The sequence below is a fragment of the Neolamprologus multifasciatus genome, chromosome 8, assembly GCF_963576455.1.
Source record: "Neolamprologus multifasciatus chromosome 8, fNeoMul1.2, whole genome shotgun sequence".
Taxonomy (NCBI): Eukaryota; Metazoa; Chordata; class Actinopteri; order Cichliformes; family Cichlidae; genus Neolamprologus; species Neolamprologus multifasciatus.
The window spans coordinates 20898446-20915746 of record NC_140446.1 but is presented as its reverse complement, the minus strand read 5'-3'; positions in this window follow the sequence as shown (position 1 = coordinate 20915746).

Sequence of the window (17301 nt, the reverse complement as noted above, 5' to 3'; positions counted from 1 at the left end):
TGAAAGCATTCGGTCAGTAAATGGACCATCCAGGCTAAACTGTACTTTGTATGCTTATGATGAAATTATTTCACACAGTGTTTACTGTGCCGAAAGGCAGTAACAAATATGCTATATATAGCATATATAGCATATATATATATAGAATATAAAGGACTAAAACTAAACTAAAAACATATCTAAGGCTTTAATAGATCTAATGAAGTATTTCCATCAAGTCTTGGTGGAGTGTAAACCAGTTTGGACTCTGGTTGAATGTTAATGTTGCGCTGAGTTACGAGCAACGAGTAATCAGAGTTGCCTGCTGTGGCCTTATTCTGGTGTCAGAGTGTAAGAATATTACCAGAATTCGAGAAAAGCAGTGCCTCAGGCAGGCAGCTCTAATGTTTACTCATTAATGTATTTGCCAAAGCAAATTAGTGGTATAAACATATTTTCTAGGAGACAGATGATGATAGAGGATCCTCTTCTGAGCAGGTGGTTGTGAAGACCGCTTCTCCTTCATCCTTCCCCTCATTGATTGTGTGCAACCCGCGGTGGTGCGAGGCAGAAGCACGGAGCTGTCAACCGTGATGATCGACAGAATTGAATTAGCCGCGATGCACTTAGTGGACACGGAAAGCAGATACTCTGTTGGGCATTTGTGATTAGATTGAAAATGGTGTCATCTCATTTAAGGCTCCTCCAAATGCCTGCTCCCTGGTCACCTCTTATAAATGTCAAAACTTGGTCAGTAGTTCCCAAAGCCAGTTGTAACTATGAAATATTTGTCTGAAAGGGAAACTGCTGAGAAGTAAGCGGAGTAATAAAAAGGTGGGATGCTGGTGGGTGACTTACAATACTGTGTTTTAAGTTTGAGACACACTCCTTCAATAAATTTACTCAAAATCAAGTTTTGATCCAGTTTGAATATCTGGGAGAAACTGGAACAGATATAGACTCTATAACTGATGAAAACAGTACTAAACTAACCCTGGGGAAGGAACCACTAGAGACCAAAGACAGGGAACTAAAGAGTACACTCTGACCAAAACAACAGGGAAGACTGGGACAACATATACACAGGAGGGTGATTGGGGGAAGATGAGACACATGGGAACACACAGGAAGTAAATCATGACTAATGAGACAAGGGAAGTCAAACTCAACATAATGCACACGAGACAAGAGGCTATAACAATAAAACAGGAATCATAACTAATACTGAGACTGAGACAAAGACACCCAAACAGATCAAAGATGAACATAGAGACCAAACAGACACGAGACACTAAATTCACAAAGCAATAACAAGCCCATAACGCAGCGGTCCCCAACCTTTTCTGCCCCACGGACCGGTTTAATGTTCGACAATATTTTCTCGGACTGGCCTTTAAGGTGTCGCGGATAAATACAACAAAATAAATGATACGACCAAGACAAAAACTGGTATTTTGTAAATATAATAATAAACCCGAATTCACTCTGTAATTGTGTAACTTTATTAGCAGCGTCCTCCTGAAATGCGCCAACAACATTGAGAGTAACAGCCTCCTCTCTGCCCGTTAATGCTCTCTGGTCGCTATGGTAACACGTAAAATATTTCTTTCAAAATAAGACACACAACTACAACACAGGAAGAGTTAACGATTAAAGGCCCGAAAACCATCAATTTCACACCCGAGTCTTAACTCACCAAACGACTAACGGTACTGGTGTACTGGTCCGTGGCCCGAGGGTTGTGGACCGCTTTTCCACTCTACAGCCTGGTGAAAACCAAAGCTTTCATAGGATTCTATGTACACCCAAGGATTCATGAGTTTTTAGCAGCAAAACCGTCTTTTTAACATGACTGTATATAACATATGGTAAGTTTCTGAGCTGCAATGTCAAGAGCAAAATATGGATCTGAGGTAGATCTGACCCACTCCATACATCTTTCTCTCTATGGGAACAGGTTGTAGGTTGTGGTGGTTACCGTTTGTGCCTTTATGGGACAGCAACCTGTGTAAATTAAAAATTGGGATACTAAAGCATTGCAGCACTGCTTGAGCATGTTGTTGCATCTTTAAAAAAGGTGAACATATGCCAGTTATCTGTTGTAGTTTGGGTCATTTCTTTTTTTTTTTCTACGAGAGCATTCAAAAACCCACTGAGGCTCGAACCACCACTGTGTGCAAACATCCGTGGGCTGCCCGTGTGAGGTCCGTTCCACAGCGCAGCCAATTTTCCAGTGTCATCCTGGTGACGGTTATTTGCAGCAGTGAGGGCTGTTTGTCCACTCATGGAGCTGATATGGCTCTGAGGCAGCTGTTCAAATTAACTGTGATGTGGGTAGGACTTAATATAAACATGCTACTGTGATTTTTATAGAGACAAATGAACACTGTCAGGTCTGCTGTGCCAAGCGTTGCTGGTGAAAGGATAACGCCGGTTTCCTTTGGTATGCTGATACAATCACCCTTAATGCGACAGCTAAATTTTTTTTTAAATTACCTTTTTCTTTTCTTTCCCAACTTTACTGGCAGAGAAAGTAATCACTTTGAAGCTGAATGGAAATTGGATTCTGCTTGATTAAATCATACCGAACACATCAGAGGAAGCACTCGTCAAAACGCAGCAAATTGGCGGTCGCCTGAGAAGCGATGATTCGGGTTGAAGTTAATATACTGAACCACGTGGACGTGAGTTTAAGTTTACATTAATGTTCTCTGGAGAGCACTTCTTTGAATAGCGCAGATGCTTGTTTGTGGCTGTAGTTTTACTTCCCTTCTCCAACCTGTTTCTCCTGAGAATCGTCTTTGTGCATACTCCCGGCAGGAGACTTTGGAAAGAAAATCTTGGCAGGAGCTTCTGTCTCCAAAAACATTTGTGGTCCAGTGCTTGAATTATTTAAAAGGGAAGTTAAGGCTCTAGATTCAAACTTTTTTTCCTCCTCCAGTATTGGAGGAGAAGGCGGCAGCAGCAGCAGAGGAGGAAGAGGCTGTTAAGGGTTTGTGCGATGGGCCAAGCCACAAGCTGGGTATCTGGACCAATAGAATAGCATTAAGCATTAGCCTGACTGCTGTCCTCTCCCTATTGCTCAAACAGATGTGCCATAACAATCATCCCATACGCACAGAGGGTGTGTGTTTGTGTGTCTGTTAGTGTGATTGAAAATGAAAAAGATTCTGATAGGACAGGGTGGAACGAAAGGAGAGCAAATGGGTAAAGAGGAGTGAAGCGGAGGATAGCATATTACACTCAAACAGAGAATTTAGGACCTCCAACTGCCATCTCTGTCACCAATCACAGACCTATTCTCTCATGTTTGCGCAATGCAACAGTCCAGCATCTCATTTGAGATGTACTCCATCAGAGCTGCCTTCTACAGCCAGCCAAACGGACCAACCATCCAGGCCTTTGTTCTTGGACTAAACTGAAGCGTTTCCAAGCCAGGTCTGTGTGCTCCCAGTGGTGTGTGAAGGACTCTTAATGCTAGGATCCATGTCAGTGATACAGATGTTGCCATTGTGTAGTCAAGGTAACGGCCAAATCTGATGGGACTGATAAAGAGGCTGGACAATCGTAAAAGAAAGGCTTCTTTGATAGCATGTAGCAGAGAAAACAATTGCCATTTTTAGCACCACTGTTAATGACTGCTGCACAGACGTTGTAGCTGGTGTTGGTGCAGTGTTCACAATCAAAGGAGCACGTGTCCCCAACCTGTAGCCTTGGCTGACCCACTTCAGCTCTGTGCTGCACATTCACTTTCCTAATTGCCCACCTGTGGGCATGCTAATTGGCTTAGTACACTGATTTTAATCAGGGAGAGTACCACAATTAAGGCCCCAAGACTGCCTCCATGAAGTAAAGGCATGGCAAAAAACGCCAAAGAGAGAAAGGAAGGACTTTGAAAGGTGTTTGAAATGACTGTTTAGCAAATGAAAACAAAGTACTTGTGGCATTTTGAGCCACCTCGCACGCAAGCGAGTACTTAATGATCCACATTAAAGCAGAGATTTATTAAGGAATCTGTAGAAGGCTATTAGCTACGCCTTTGATTTATTCATCGGGGGACTGAAGCAGCACAATAAAAATGGAAATAACTCCTGGCCTTTTTAGACTACTGCTCAAGGGAACACCCAAACAGAATAAGAATTTGGATCCAGAGGGTGTCTGTATCTTGTTGGGAGATGATAGCTAGTTAGAGGTTTCGGTCCATGATGGCATAATCAGTGATGGTGCAGGACTGCAATAAATTGACTCTGCTCCGATCCACTGCGCACAGAAGGTCCTAATGCAAATTGAATTATGTATAAACTTATTCATAATGCTAATTTTTCACTTTCTCTTTGCTTAATGAACCAAACACAAAATAATCTCTGATTTTTTATTTATTTATATAGTTTTTATAGGTATAAATTTATTTTTTTTAAGTTATTTTAGCATAGGATACAAAGCAGAGCTGCGCTTTTTTATTATCACAGCACATCCCAGCTGTTGCTTAATGTTTTATTAAAGTAATTCAGGCTGCGATTACACTGCCACCTTGAACTTTTAGAAAAATTGGTTGAACAACAATGGTAATGTAACTTCAGCAAAATTTTAAAAACATTTTAAAAAATGTTGGGGAAAACAATATGGAAAGGATAAATCATAATTAAATAATAATTTTAACTTAGCCAAAAAAATGCCTGGAATTCAGATCTCGAGCTCAGGCCAGTTAGGATGTTAAACATACAATTAGAAACAGACCTGCATGGCTTGTCTGGAAGCATTGCCAGGAGAAAGCTTCTTCACTCTTATAAGAACATAGCAGCACAGCTTAGGTTTGCAGCATTGCATCTGAGCAAACCACAAGAAGAAAAACAATTTGGTTGGTGGAAGGGTGATTATTTGGGCTTATTTTGCAGCCACAAGACTTAGGCACCCTGCAGTCACCAAGTCAACTGTGAACTCCTCTGTGTACCAAACTACTCTCGAGTCAAATGTGAGGGTATCTGCCTGGCAGCTAAAACCTGGGTCATTACAATAGGGCAGTGATCCACACAGTACCAGATCTACAGCAGAGTGGCTGAAAAACAAAAGAATCCAGGTGCTGAGATGTCCGAGTCAAAGTCCAGACAGACTTTAGCAGAGCTGTGCATGAATAAATACTTGCGAACCTCAATGAACCGAAGCAATGCTTCTGCATTGGGGCTCATTTTTTATTTAATAAATATGTATTTGTTTATCTGTGGTTGTACTGTATTGACTTAATTTTAAGACATGGGATGGACTAGCTAATGTTTTATTCTGCCCTGCTATGTAAGAGGATGTACTTTCATTTTACAACGACTGTATACATATATATGGATGTTTGTGTCTGTCACTGATTTTTCTCCTTCCATAACTCAACATGTCAAGTTATGCATCTCAAAATTTGGAGTTATTAAATTGAAATTTTTGAGAAAATAACTCAAGTAAGTTCTGCCAATCACACTCTGTGAAAGTATATCATTTCCTTATTAGTTGGAAGCAGAAGGTGGAAGGCATTAGCTAAGCTAAGCTAAGCTACCAGTGCTTCAGCTGATTAATGAGCAAACTGCTGCGTCGATTTAGCGATGACTGAATGATTAAATTCTGAATTGCATTGCATTATTTTCAGCACAACAGCAGTTTGTTCATGTTTACTATACATTGGTTGCTCACTGATGCTTTTGCTACCTGATTTTCAGTGTGTCTGTATGATTTGTTTCTGGATAACAAAGACATGGTGTCATTTAGCTTTGTGATTGGCAGCATTAACACAAAAAAAACTTATTTTTGTGGTTAGTTAGTAAGTTGAAATTTTCAACTTACTAACTAACCACAGATTCACTCATAGTTTATATTATAAGAGAAGACGGACAGGTTACAGGTTAAGTGTGAATGAAAAAAAAAAAGCAGGATGCTGGTTTAAGCCCAGAGTACGATTATTGATTATTGTCTGACTTCTTTAGACTTTCTTGGTGGATGAATAATTTACTGATGATTTTCCAAGTCTTACTCGTCAACTTACTTTTTATGAAGCGCCTCAGAACAGCCTTTTGAATCTTTCCACAACAAATTCCATATTAGACAGTGTAGTGCACATGTTACATATCTATGTGTCAATCCCAGAGGACAGAGAAATACTCCATTTGTACATTCCCTGGAGTGTGTCTCTGCACTCTATGGCTCACAGAGGCTCTCTGCTGAGTCTATTGCTTCTCCTTTATACTCACACGTTCTTTTATGCAAGTACAAACAAATATAAAGTCTGCCCACCTTATACAGACACATGGATATTTCCATTTTCCCTTTGCCTCTGTGGAAATCAAAATAATAATTCTGTGTATATTACTGCCAGAAATGCCAATCCACACTGGAGTGAGCGCAGCATGTCCTGCGGGAGTGCTGCCTCACATCGACATCAAAGCCATAACAAAGAAGCTGGCATCCACGCAGGCTGCTGTGCTCCTCTATAGTTGTCTGTTATGTACAGTAATGTGGAAGCAGACGCTCTCATGTGAGCATCCCACAGGGTATAAACCTAATTCTGCAACAATCACATGAATACTATGTTATCAGAAATCTTGTTTTTTTTCTGGAAAATCAAGCTACAAGATACTTGGTGGACTTTGATCGGGATCATATTCAGTACACTAGCCCCAGGGGTAGAAGGACGACATAATGTCTTTATAATTAGTTATGGAGCTGAACGCTTTGTATGAAACTACTTGCTTGAAAGAGGAATAAAATAACACTTAGTATAATAAAAATGATCCATTTTATAGTATATTGTAGCCTTATATTATATAGATGTAATCAGTGCATCTTAGCAAGCAAGGAGCTTCACAGCAAAACATCCCAAAATCACAAATGTGCTAAAGAAAAAGGACACAGATATGCAAAATCCCATGTGGGCGCAGAAAAACACAACAGCTGCACAACAAAGTCTGTCAGATTTTAGGCAAATTGCAGTATCTACGACAAACAATAGACCTGCAGTTTCAAATAAATGAAGGCGATGTGAGTATATTTACACAGAACTACAAACTCTGGAGCTCCACGCAGTATCTGTAAGCCACTGTTGATGCAGCAAAATTTAATCAGCATTGCATTGTGAGTGCATGTTTACATATGCATATGCAAAAGCCACCAATAGCTCGTTGAATAGGAATGGAGCCGGCTGCCCTTGGCTACACATTAATGTATGTGTACGCAAAGTACGGAAGTACAGAATTGTGTTAAAGAGCCATATCTATCTCTCAAACACTTGTGATCCACTCTCAAATACCCAATTCCTTTATGCACAGAAAAAGGAGCCCGAAATAAATTCAGGGAATTCATTTCAGTACAAAGTTTGCAGTCTGTTCTTTGGAGCTCACATCAATGACTATCAGACACGAGCTCATGTCAGGAACTAGAGGAAATATCATAGTGTCACAACGCTCACATTCATTTGTGAAGAGGGATTTAAGTATAGCCTGATCAGCAAGACCAGATCCAGCTGAGCTTTTGGTTATAATTCAGAGGTCATAACCACTTTTTATTTAACAAAAATGCACAATTATGAAAGAATTCACAGCAGCATTTTGAAACCAGAATATTAATTGCAAAGGAACAAACAAACACACACACGCACATGCACACACACACTTAAATTGCTGCCTATTCAAGCGTACCTGCCCACCACTGATTTTGCTGAGAGATTGGACTAATTAAACTGTAAATGCTTGAACTGGCTTTTTTGCAGGAAAAGAAATTACAGCAAAATTCTACATGTACAAGGCAGTAATGTACATCTGAGTTCATTTAAAAAACATAAATATATTTCCACAATGCAGCGCCTTAAATTTATGCCCAAAGGTACTACATTAGGAAGGTTTGTGACCCAGCATTTTGAGTTTATTTTGTACTTTTGATTTCTTATGATATATTGGAATAAAGTTAAGTTCTTGTGTTATTTTTAGTTAGGGCTTAGTCTAGTCCAGGGGTCAGCAACCTTTAACACCCAAAGAGCCACTTGGACCCGGTTTCCACGCAAAAGAAAACACTGGGAGCCGCAAATACTTTTTGAAATCTAAAATGAAGATAACACTGTATATAATGTTTTTTACTTTTATGCTTTGTGTGAACAACTAAAGTAAGTAAGTAAAGTTTATTTATTAAGCGCTTTTCACAGACAGGCAGTCACAAAGCGCTGTACACAAATATTAAATTAACAATACAATCAATAGACATTATACACAATGTAAAAGATCAAATGTAAATAATGTAAATAATATAAAATACGTAGATCAACAAAAGGCTTGTTTGAACAGAAAAGTTTTTAACTACTTTTTAAAAGAATCCACAGAGCAACTAAGGTGTGCTGCTTATGAAATCCATGAAGTGCTACGGAGAAAATTACATTTTATTTATGTAATTAACACATTTTGAACTCTTAAAGAAATATAACAAAAGGAAAGACACCCAGCTGAACTAAAATGATCCAGCAAACAAAAACTGCTGTGAGCCGCCACACTTATATCGCCTTTGTGCTTTTGGAGCCTTGACCTGACTTTCAAAAAGTAATTGGAAAAAAAGCACTATGCTGCTAAAAAAAAATAGATATTTACAAAATTCTGCCTAAATATGTATTTTACCTGGTTAATGTGTGTGGCGGCACCTGAGCGGCACCCGCAATCACGCCTCGCCACCTTAAAGTCTGTGCTCTCTATGCTGTTGTGTTGTCGGGCTGTGAGCTGAAAAGCAACAGCCGGCTGTATGCGTACAGCAACCGTGTGTGAAAAGTGGTCAATAAAGAGATGCTGAAAAGCATGTTCATGCAAACATTGTCGGGTCTGTCGTGATATGTTTACAATAAGACTTATGGTCCCAAACCTGTGCGCAGCATCTGCAAATCGGGGCAATCATCTTTACGCAGGACTTTAAGCTGTCATCTGTCATCTGTGAGGCGTGAGCGGTGTTTGTTTTAACATAGTTCACGGAGCTGCTGACATAATGTAATAACAGGACTACCTGGGGTCGAAAGTCTCAATAAATGCGTTTCGGTGGGTACATCGGCTTCTGCAAGTGTGACGCTTATTTTGAGCGGTGAAAAAATAATAGAATATAATTTTATTTTTATATTTCAAAATCACAATAATCTTCCAATTTAGAACTACAAGTTAAAAAAAAGAACTAAACACAAATAAAATACACTTCAGCTAAATACTTCTAATTTATTTTCCCAAACCACCGGGAGCCGCAGTATAAGGACTAAAGAGCCGCATGCGGCTCCTGAGCCGCAGGTTGCCGACCCCTGGTCTAGTCAATACTATCATCCATGTCTCTTTACTCACGGGTGTTTGTCTGTTCTCTGTGTAAGTTTCCCTCATCTGTTCCCATGTGTCTCTCCTTGTGTTCCCTGTCTCCCTAATCTGTTATGTATTTCATGTCTGGTGTATCCATGTATGTTTCCTCTGCCCGTCATGTCTCGTTCCTTCTTTCTCATGTCCCCTGTCGTTCAGTTTCCCTCTCCCTCTCTCGCTCCTTCTTGTGTCAAGCTTGTGCGTCCCGGGCTACGTCTCTCCATGTTTCCTGTTTTCTTTTGAAGGTCTTGTGTTCCATGTTCACTGTGTTTACTTTTGCTTCCCCTGTCGCGTCATGTTCATTTGCGTCTGCTGTGTTTCCCCAGGTGTTTCCACTCTGTCTCCCTCTGTTCAGTGTCGTGTCGCTTGTGTTGTCTTGTGCCATGCTACTTCAAGTCTAACGGTCCATATCATAGTTGTCATGTGTAGGTTTTAGTTCAGTTTTTCCCCAGTTTGCCTTGCCTTGTTTTCTTTTGTTGATATCAGCCTTAAAAAACGGCTTGCTTTTTGTTGTACTTCGTTTTCTCTCCCGTGTCTGTTTTCGGGTCCACTCCTCTAACTCATGGCCATCGCGGCCATGACGGGGGGTACATGTAGAATATATTATGTGTAACCATTGTTAGGTGAGAGTATTGACGTGGTGACCAAATGCTGAATCTGTCCACTAAGGTTGACATCATGCTAATACTTTTAATAATAGTTAAAAGCAGGACTGGCAGCCTGTACGCTATCACCTATGTTGCAGTCACACTTGGTAACAGATTACAACACGAGCAAAATTATTGCAGCTGTGTGCAATGAACTTGTGATCTTTTTGCCTTTGAAATGGTTGCTTTGAAGACGGGGGATCAGGTGTGCAACCCCTCGCAGTCAGTTGCCATCTTCAAAGTGACCCCGGTGCATCAGTATGTCAATATAATGGCAATAAGGCCGAGCCTGTCCGTTAATTAGTTTGCGATTGAATGGGGTTAAGTTGGCAAGTGCAAATTTGGTGGCGTTTGAGCGTATTTCCTTTAGAATATATAACATAAAAAATAACCTTTTTGCATCAACACAGCATAAAAAACATATAGATCGCCAGATACTTCATTCAATGCTAAAAAACAGAAGAGAAACAAAATAATTACTTTAACTTTAAACTGAGCTGCTGAAGTGCCCATGTTCTATAAACCAGTTCAGCTGACTCATATTGTGCAATCATTTTCTCTATATACATGGATTTAAACTGCTTAGTGTTTATGGTGCGTTCCCTTGGTGATTCCATAGTTTCTAATACACACACACACACAGTAAAGTTAGCAACGAGCAAACACGTATCTACAGTATTATTTGAGTAATGCGATTAAAACATACAATACGTTGCATTGTTTCCTCCCTCACAACATGGAAAAATCCTCCGCTTTTTTAAGTATATCTCATTGTGATCCCTAACATGTCACTTCCACAGCTTTTCCGTCATATTAACATCTCCCAAAAAACACTTCAGATGTGCTTTGTGAGACTTTTTTTCCTCTAATTCTCTTGTGTTTTATTCAACTACCGTTGTGTTTTGTGTACTATTGTAGCTTTCTTTGCTCATATTGCAGTGCCAAGTTCAGGACCACCACGATGACCTCATAGCTCACAACAACTCTGACAGGGCAGGATTAAAGATAAAGACAATAACCGAATTTGGTTTTGACATTGTGACTGTAGCTCTCCAGTGAATGACGCTCCACCAGCCCCTTTTTTCCTTATCCATAAATCGACAGGAGTCCTTGATATAGTTTTTAAATATTAACTCACAGTATACCTGTTTTGCACATTTGTAACTGAATCCAGAATTATCAAAGGCTTACAAAGTTCAGTTCAAATGGATGCAGTGAGATTGAGAGCTTAAAGAACTGTGGCTCCACTCTCCTCTCACCTAACTTCCTGTCTCTACCAGACTATCAAAATAAAGGTTTTAAGCATAAGAAATCAAACTACAAACATATTCCATTATTCTTAATATGTCAATCTGTATTACTTCCAATATCTAAGCAAGTGAGCCATAACTTAGTTTGAATTATTAATCCAAATTATGTTAATCATATAAACTCCACAAACTGCATCTAAGGCTCCTACAGTGACAATTAACTGTTGAAAATCTTCATAACTGCTAATCTATTGCCATGTCGGTACACAGAAATTCACATTAACTTCTTGTATTCTGAATCCTGCCAGAACTTTATAGATATGAACCGTAAATTCCTCAACAAATAGTGACGTAGTTGCTGCATGACAGAGATTTAACTGCAATATAAACACAGTACAACCATATGGCAACCAACTGACTCGTACTGATTGCAATATGTTGGCAACCTGTCTGCGTTAATGAGTTAGATAGCAGTTTGTAAACCTTCATCAATCTGAGTGATTGGTTGCTACCTACCAGGTAGTTACTCTGCAACTAACTGCAATTAGTTGTCAAATTCAAAGAAATTCTATACATTTATACAGTTATACAGTTTTCGTCCTGATCGTGGAACACTGGACCAGCTCTTTATCCTCTCGAGGATACTCAAGGGCGCATGGGAGTTTGCCCAACCAGTCTACATGTGTTTTGTGGACTTGGAGAAGGCATTCGACCGTGTACCTTGGGGGGTCCTGTGGGGAGTGCTCTGGGAGTATGGGGTGTCTGGCCCATTGCTACGGGCCATTCAGTCCTTATACGGTTGCAAGAGCTTGGTCCGCATAGCCGGCAATAAGTCTGACTTGTTCCTGGTGGGTGATGGGCTCTGCCAAGGTTTCCCTTTGTCGCCGATTCTGTCCATAATTTTTATGGACAGAATTTCTAGGCGTAGCCAGGTGGCAGAAGGCTTTCACTTTGGTGGTCTCAGGATCTCATCTCTGCTTTTTGCAAATGATGTGGTTCTGTTGGCTTCATCAGGTGAGGGCCTCCAACTGCCTTGGAACGGTTCGCAGCCTAGTGTGAAGCTGTGGGAATGAGAGTCAGCACCTCCAAATCTGAGGCCATGGTCCTCAGCTGGAAAAGGGTGGAGTGCCCACTCCGGGTCAGGGACGTGACCCTGTCCCAAGTGGAGGAGTTTAAGTATCTCGGGGTCTTGTTCACAAGTGATGGGAGAAGGGAGCGGGAGCTCGACAGACGGATTGGTGCAGCGGCTGCAGTGATGCGGACGCTGTGCCGGTCTGTTGTGGTGAAGAGAGAGCTGAGTGTAAAAGTGAAGCTCTCAATTTACCGGTCGACCTACGCCCCTACCCTCACCTATGGTCACGAGCTGTGGGTAGTGACCGAAAGAACGAGATCGCGGATACAAGAGGCAGAAATTGGCTTCCTCCGAAGGGTGGCTGGCCTCTCCCTTAGAGATAGGGTGAAAAGTTCGGCCAATCGGGAGGGGCTCAGAGTAGAGCCGCTGCTCCTCCACATCGAAAGGAGCCAGCTGAAGTGGTTTGGGCATCTGACAAGGATGCCTCCTGGGTGAGGCATGTCCCACTGGGAGGAGGCCCCGGGGCAGACCCAGGACACGCTGGAGGGATTATATCTCTTGGCTGGCCTGGGAACGCCTTGGTGTTCCTCCGGATAAGCTGGGGAGAGGGAGGTCTGGGCTTCTCTGCTTGGGCTGCTGTCCCTGCGACCTGGCTCCGGATAAGGCGAAGAAAATGGATGGATGGATCTATACATTTATCAGTCAAAAACTACTTTTTCCTAGTAGTAGGGAGATTGCTGTCCTAGCTTTACTCTAGTGTGACTAAGATGTGATTAAGATTGACTCTTTGTAGAGAACATGAACAAAATCTGAATACAGTTTCTGTTTAAATATTTCAGTCAGGGCCGAAATAATGTACAGGCTAAGCGACTGATCAATATCCCTATCCCTAGTGTGGTTTAATGAACATGTTTAGACTTCTCTCTTTAACTCAGAGTCCAGGATTCACTGTCTTTGTAATGAGCACCATCAACGTGATCATATAATCCCGATCAAACACTCACTTATCCTCCTGCATGATATACGGGCAAAGGGAATGTGGGGTAGAACGGAAACTTGGCTCCAACAGTGAATACAAAACAGCACGTGGGTTGAATGGTAGAAAAGTAGGGCTATGGGGGTTGGCCGTTTTCTTACTTTTCTATCCATTACGAGTAGCGCTTTCATCAGCGGCAAAGTTATCTCTTTCAACCCTCCATCTTTTCCTTCTCCTGATCGTCATCTGTCATTACACTGTCAGTCATCGTTGTGTTATCAAGTGACGATTGCGTGCAGATAGTCTCAAAGTCACCTTTATCGTTGCAGATCAAAGTCGCAGTGAGCGACTGAAGACCACTGACTGATGTTTGTGGCCCTAAGAGTTAAAACGCTTTCATTGTGTCGAAGAAGTGGCTGATAGCAAGAACGCACCACCTTCCTGGTGATTGCGCTGCATTTCATCATGCGTGAGCTTTGTTGGTATCAGTTAAACAGCAGCAGACTTGCACATCGATTTTAAAAGTTGAAATGACAATTGCTGACTGATTAGTTATGGGTTTGAATCTCGAGCTGTCAATAACACGGTGGCACGTCTCTGACTTGCGATGGCCATCTATGGCAGGAGACATCACCACACTTCTGCATCAGTTAAGGACAACTGCAACTCTATGTAAACTGTTACATTTTTCTGCTGCCAAGCGAGAAGCACAATTGAGATTTCACCACATCCCTTCTCACAAAGCATTTCTTTATGTTTCTGACACTGTAAATTCAGGCATAAAGCCCCTAATCCTTTTCTACCTACATCCTCTCCCCAATGGAGGAGACATACAGCAGATACAAGAGGGATTTAAATGCTGACGTTGAGCAATATTGTCTGCAACATCTGTATGTGCTTACTATCGAAGTGCACTGAACATCACAAAAAGGATTTAATAGGCATGAGACCGGAGTATTGTGCTTAGAGGAGAAAACGTAATTTCTTCTGTTTCAGAATAAAAGAAAATAAATAAATAAACACACCAAGTTTATTACCTAGTACACATAAATTTTTAAAAAAAATTTACAGTGAGATCAAATCCCATCAAATTTTCAAATCTTTACATTCCAAATGTAGACAAAATTCTAAATTCCGATAAAATTCCGAGTAAAAAAACAACAATTCTATTCAGTTTTATTTATGTAGCATCAAATCACATGTACAATCGTCTCAAGGAGATTTATTATTTTCAAGAAAAGACCCAAGAATATTACAGAAAAAAACCAGAGAAAACCCCAACAATCAGATGATTTGGCGACAGTGAGAAGGAAAAACTCAGTTTTAACAGGAAGAAACCTCTGGCAGAACAAGGCTCAGGGAGGAGCAGCCATCTGCCGCATCTTATTTGGAGTGAGGGGAGGAAGACAGGACAAAAAAACATGCTGTGGAAGAGAGCCAGAGATTATTAATAACTTGTGATTGAACCCTACTCAAAATCACATTTAGATGTGAAAGGTGAAGTTAAAAGCATGCAAGAGATTAAAGGAGCAAAGTGGGAGAGGAGCTCCGGCAGATTCCCAACGCAATATCTGTTGAGAAGAATGCAGTAATAGAACAGCATGAATGCTGTGCAGAACCCTCAGTCTCTAAGGCCTTAATATGTGTATGCAAATAAAATCAAGGCCGCTTCTCACACTAAATGCTATTCCACGCACATGACCTACACTTCCTTCCTGAATTTTGATTAATGTTTTCCCACATCTTGGTTGATTTTGTTGCCACCAGACACATGTGCTCTGCTGCAACTAGTTGATTATGCGGCCTTGATCATTGATTGGAATCGCTCCCACTCACGGGTCTCTGATTATGTCGTGAACAAACTTGGAAAGATGCATAAATGACGTAAGTCTCTTGAGGTTTTACCACAGGAAAAAAAGGAGAAATAAATTTGCTGAATTTTTACTTCTCTGGAAAACATAAAGAAACATCCACCTGTTGAATGAGGTTAGTATGAAAATCTTTTATGTGCACATGTAATGGAGAGGCAACAACAAGACAACCCCTAAAAAAGGGAAAGGTTTAGCAGGTGGTCGCCACGCACCATTGTTCTCTCCTGATCCCAGGTGATTGATGATTCTCTAGTTCAGATTTTTTTATTCTAGTTGCTGTTAGTAGCATGAAGCAGCACTTGCAGAACATTCTGGTTGCACGGGTAGTCCAGCTCTTCCAGGATGGCACATCCAATACATGCTCTTTGTTTTACTGTGTCTTCCAGCACAGGCTCAAGAACATGGAGGAGATCATGGGATACAGGCCATTGCACAAGGAGAGCTGACAGAGCCGTGAAAGGGCATAAACCCAGCAGCAGGACTGGTATCTGCTCCTTTTTGTGAAGAGCAACAGGAAAAGACTGCCAGAGCCTTCCAAAATGACCTCCAGCAGGCTATGCATGTGCTTCCTTTAATCTGGTGTAAGATTTGAGTGGAGAGAATACAACTTGGCCACGTAAGCCTATCTTACATGGCAAAGCCCTCTAATAGACTACAGCATTTGACATGGGAGTACTCAACTAAAGACCTGTTAATTAGAGTTATAGAGCAACAGGCGCAGAGCATACCAGTAACCTAATTCACTCCTACTCCTGACGAGATGATGATTATGAAACTGTTGTGACACAGTGTAGACCTTTGATGGAGAGCCTGAGTGTCAAAAGGTATCTCCAGGCAAGCCACAAGACTAATGGTACTCAAAGCTTTCTAGCATCTGTTGAGATCTTGCTTCTAATCTGACTTCTGTTGACCAGTCATGTTTGAGCAGGCTTTGGCTGCATGCAGGTAAACAGTTGGTGCAGAGGAAGAACGGCCTGCTTTTGCCAGAATGCAGTGTCAGAACTATTGGCTATTGAAGTCTTAACTAAATATCTGTTTTTCTGTTTAAAGCTTGAATGTAATTTTCCTGGTGCTGTACTCCGGTCTGTGTGCTGGCCTTAGTGTGGATTCCATTTTTAAGCATTTTATGACAAAGATGGACTTGATTACGTTAATTTTATTACTCGGAGGTTACGGTGAACTCGGGAAAATACATCTGCTGAAGAAAAGGAACCCACCGTGTTTACCATGGAGTCTCTGCTGGAATGGTTCAACCATTTCTGCTGTAGGTGTCAGAGCCATCCCGCTGGTGTCAGGTGGGTTATATTTCACAGGTTAACCTGATAACCCGCCAACAACCCTCTCAGGATTTGCTGTCACATTCAATTACCTCACCTGAGTGGCTGTGTGTTTGTATGTGGAAGCAAGAATGGAGCGGGGAAAAGCCAAGCTGGAGAGACGGGACACGGCGGTGAAAGGAAGGAGATTGATGGTTGTTTGTGCGCTCGTGTATCTGTTTGTTTGCCTGTTTCTTGCTTTCCATGGGTATGAGCACGTGTCGCCCGTGCGCGTGCCAATTCTTGCGCGGCCCCGCCTGCACAGTGCACACCCAGCCGTATGCAGAAATGCTGTCAGGAAGTTAATGTAGATTCCCCTCCAGTGGCTTTGAAGTCACTCGTGTCAGCCTTGTCACATTGCGACTCATCATCATTCAGCCGTGTGTTCGCCCTGCACTGGTTTATGAAAACCACCTTTCTCAATTCACATCTGTACTATCAAAGAGCTACAACGTGGAAAAACTGATCAGGAGCACCTCTGATAGTGTGTGACAGTGAATGAGAGCCACTTGTTGGAGTATTCATGCGCTCGGTGTCAAGGAATACTTTCTAACATTTACAGAATCTCTTTGATGTGAGCTCAAATTTATTTGAAAACTTCATCAAACGCTGTAACCGGATCTACCATGGATATGCAAGGGGCCAAGGTTCTGATAAAAGAATTAACAAAAAGTAAATTTTAATAAGTAGACAGTGGCTGATATTAGACAGCAAATAAATTAAGCTGTAAAAAGAATAATGTTTCCAGATGCAATACATCTCCAAATTGATTTAAGAGAAGATTAAACAATTGTCCTTTTTTAAACTAGCATGTAGAAATGTGTGCACATGCCCATGTTAATGAAAATA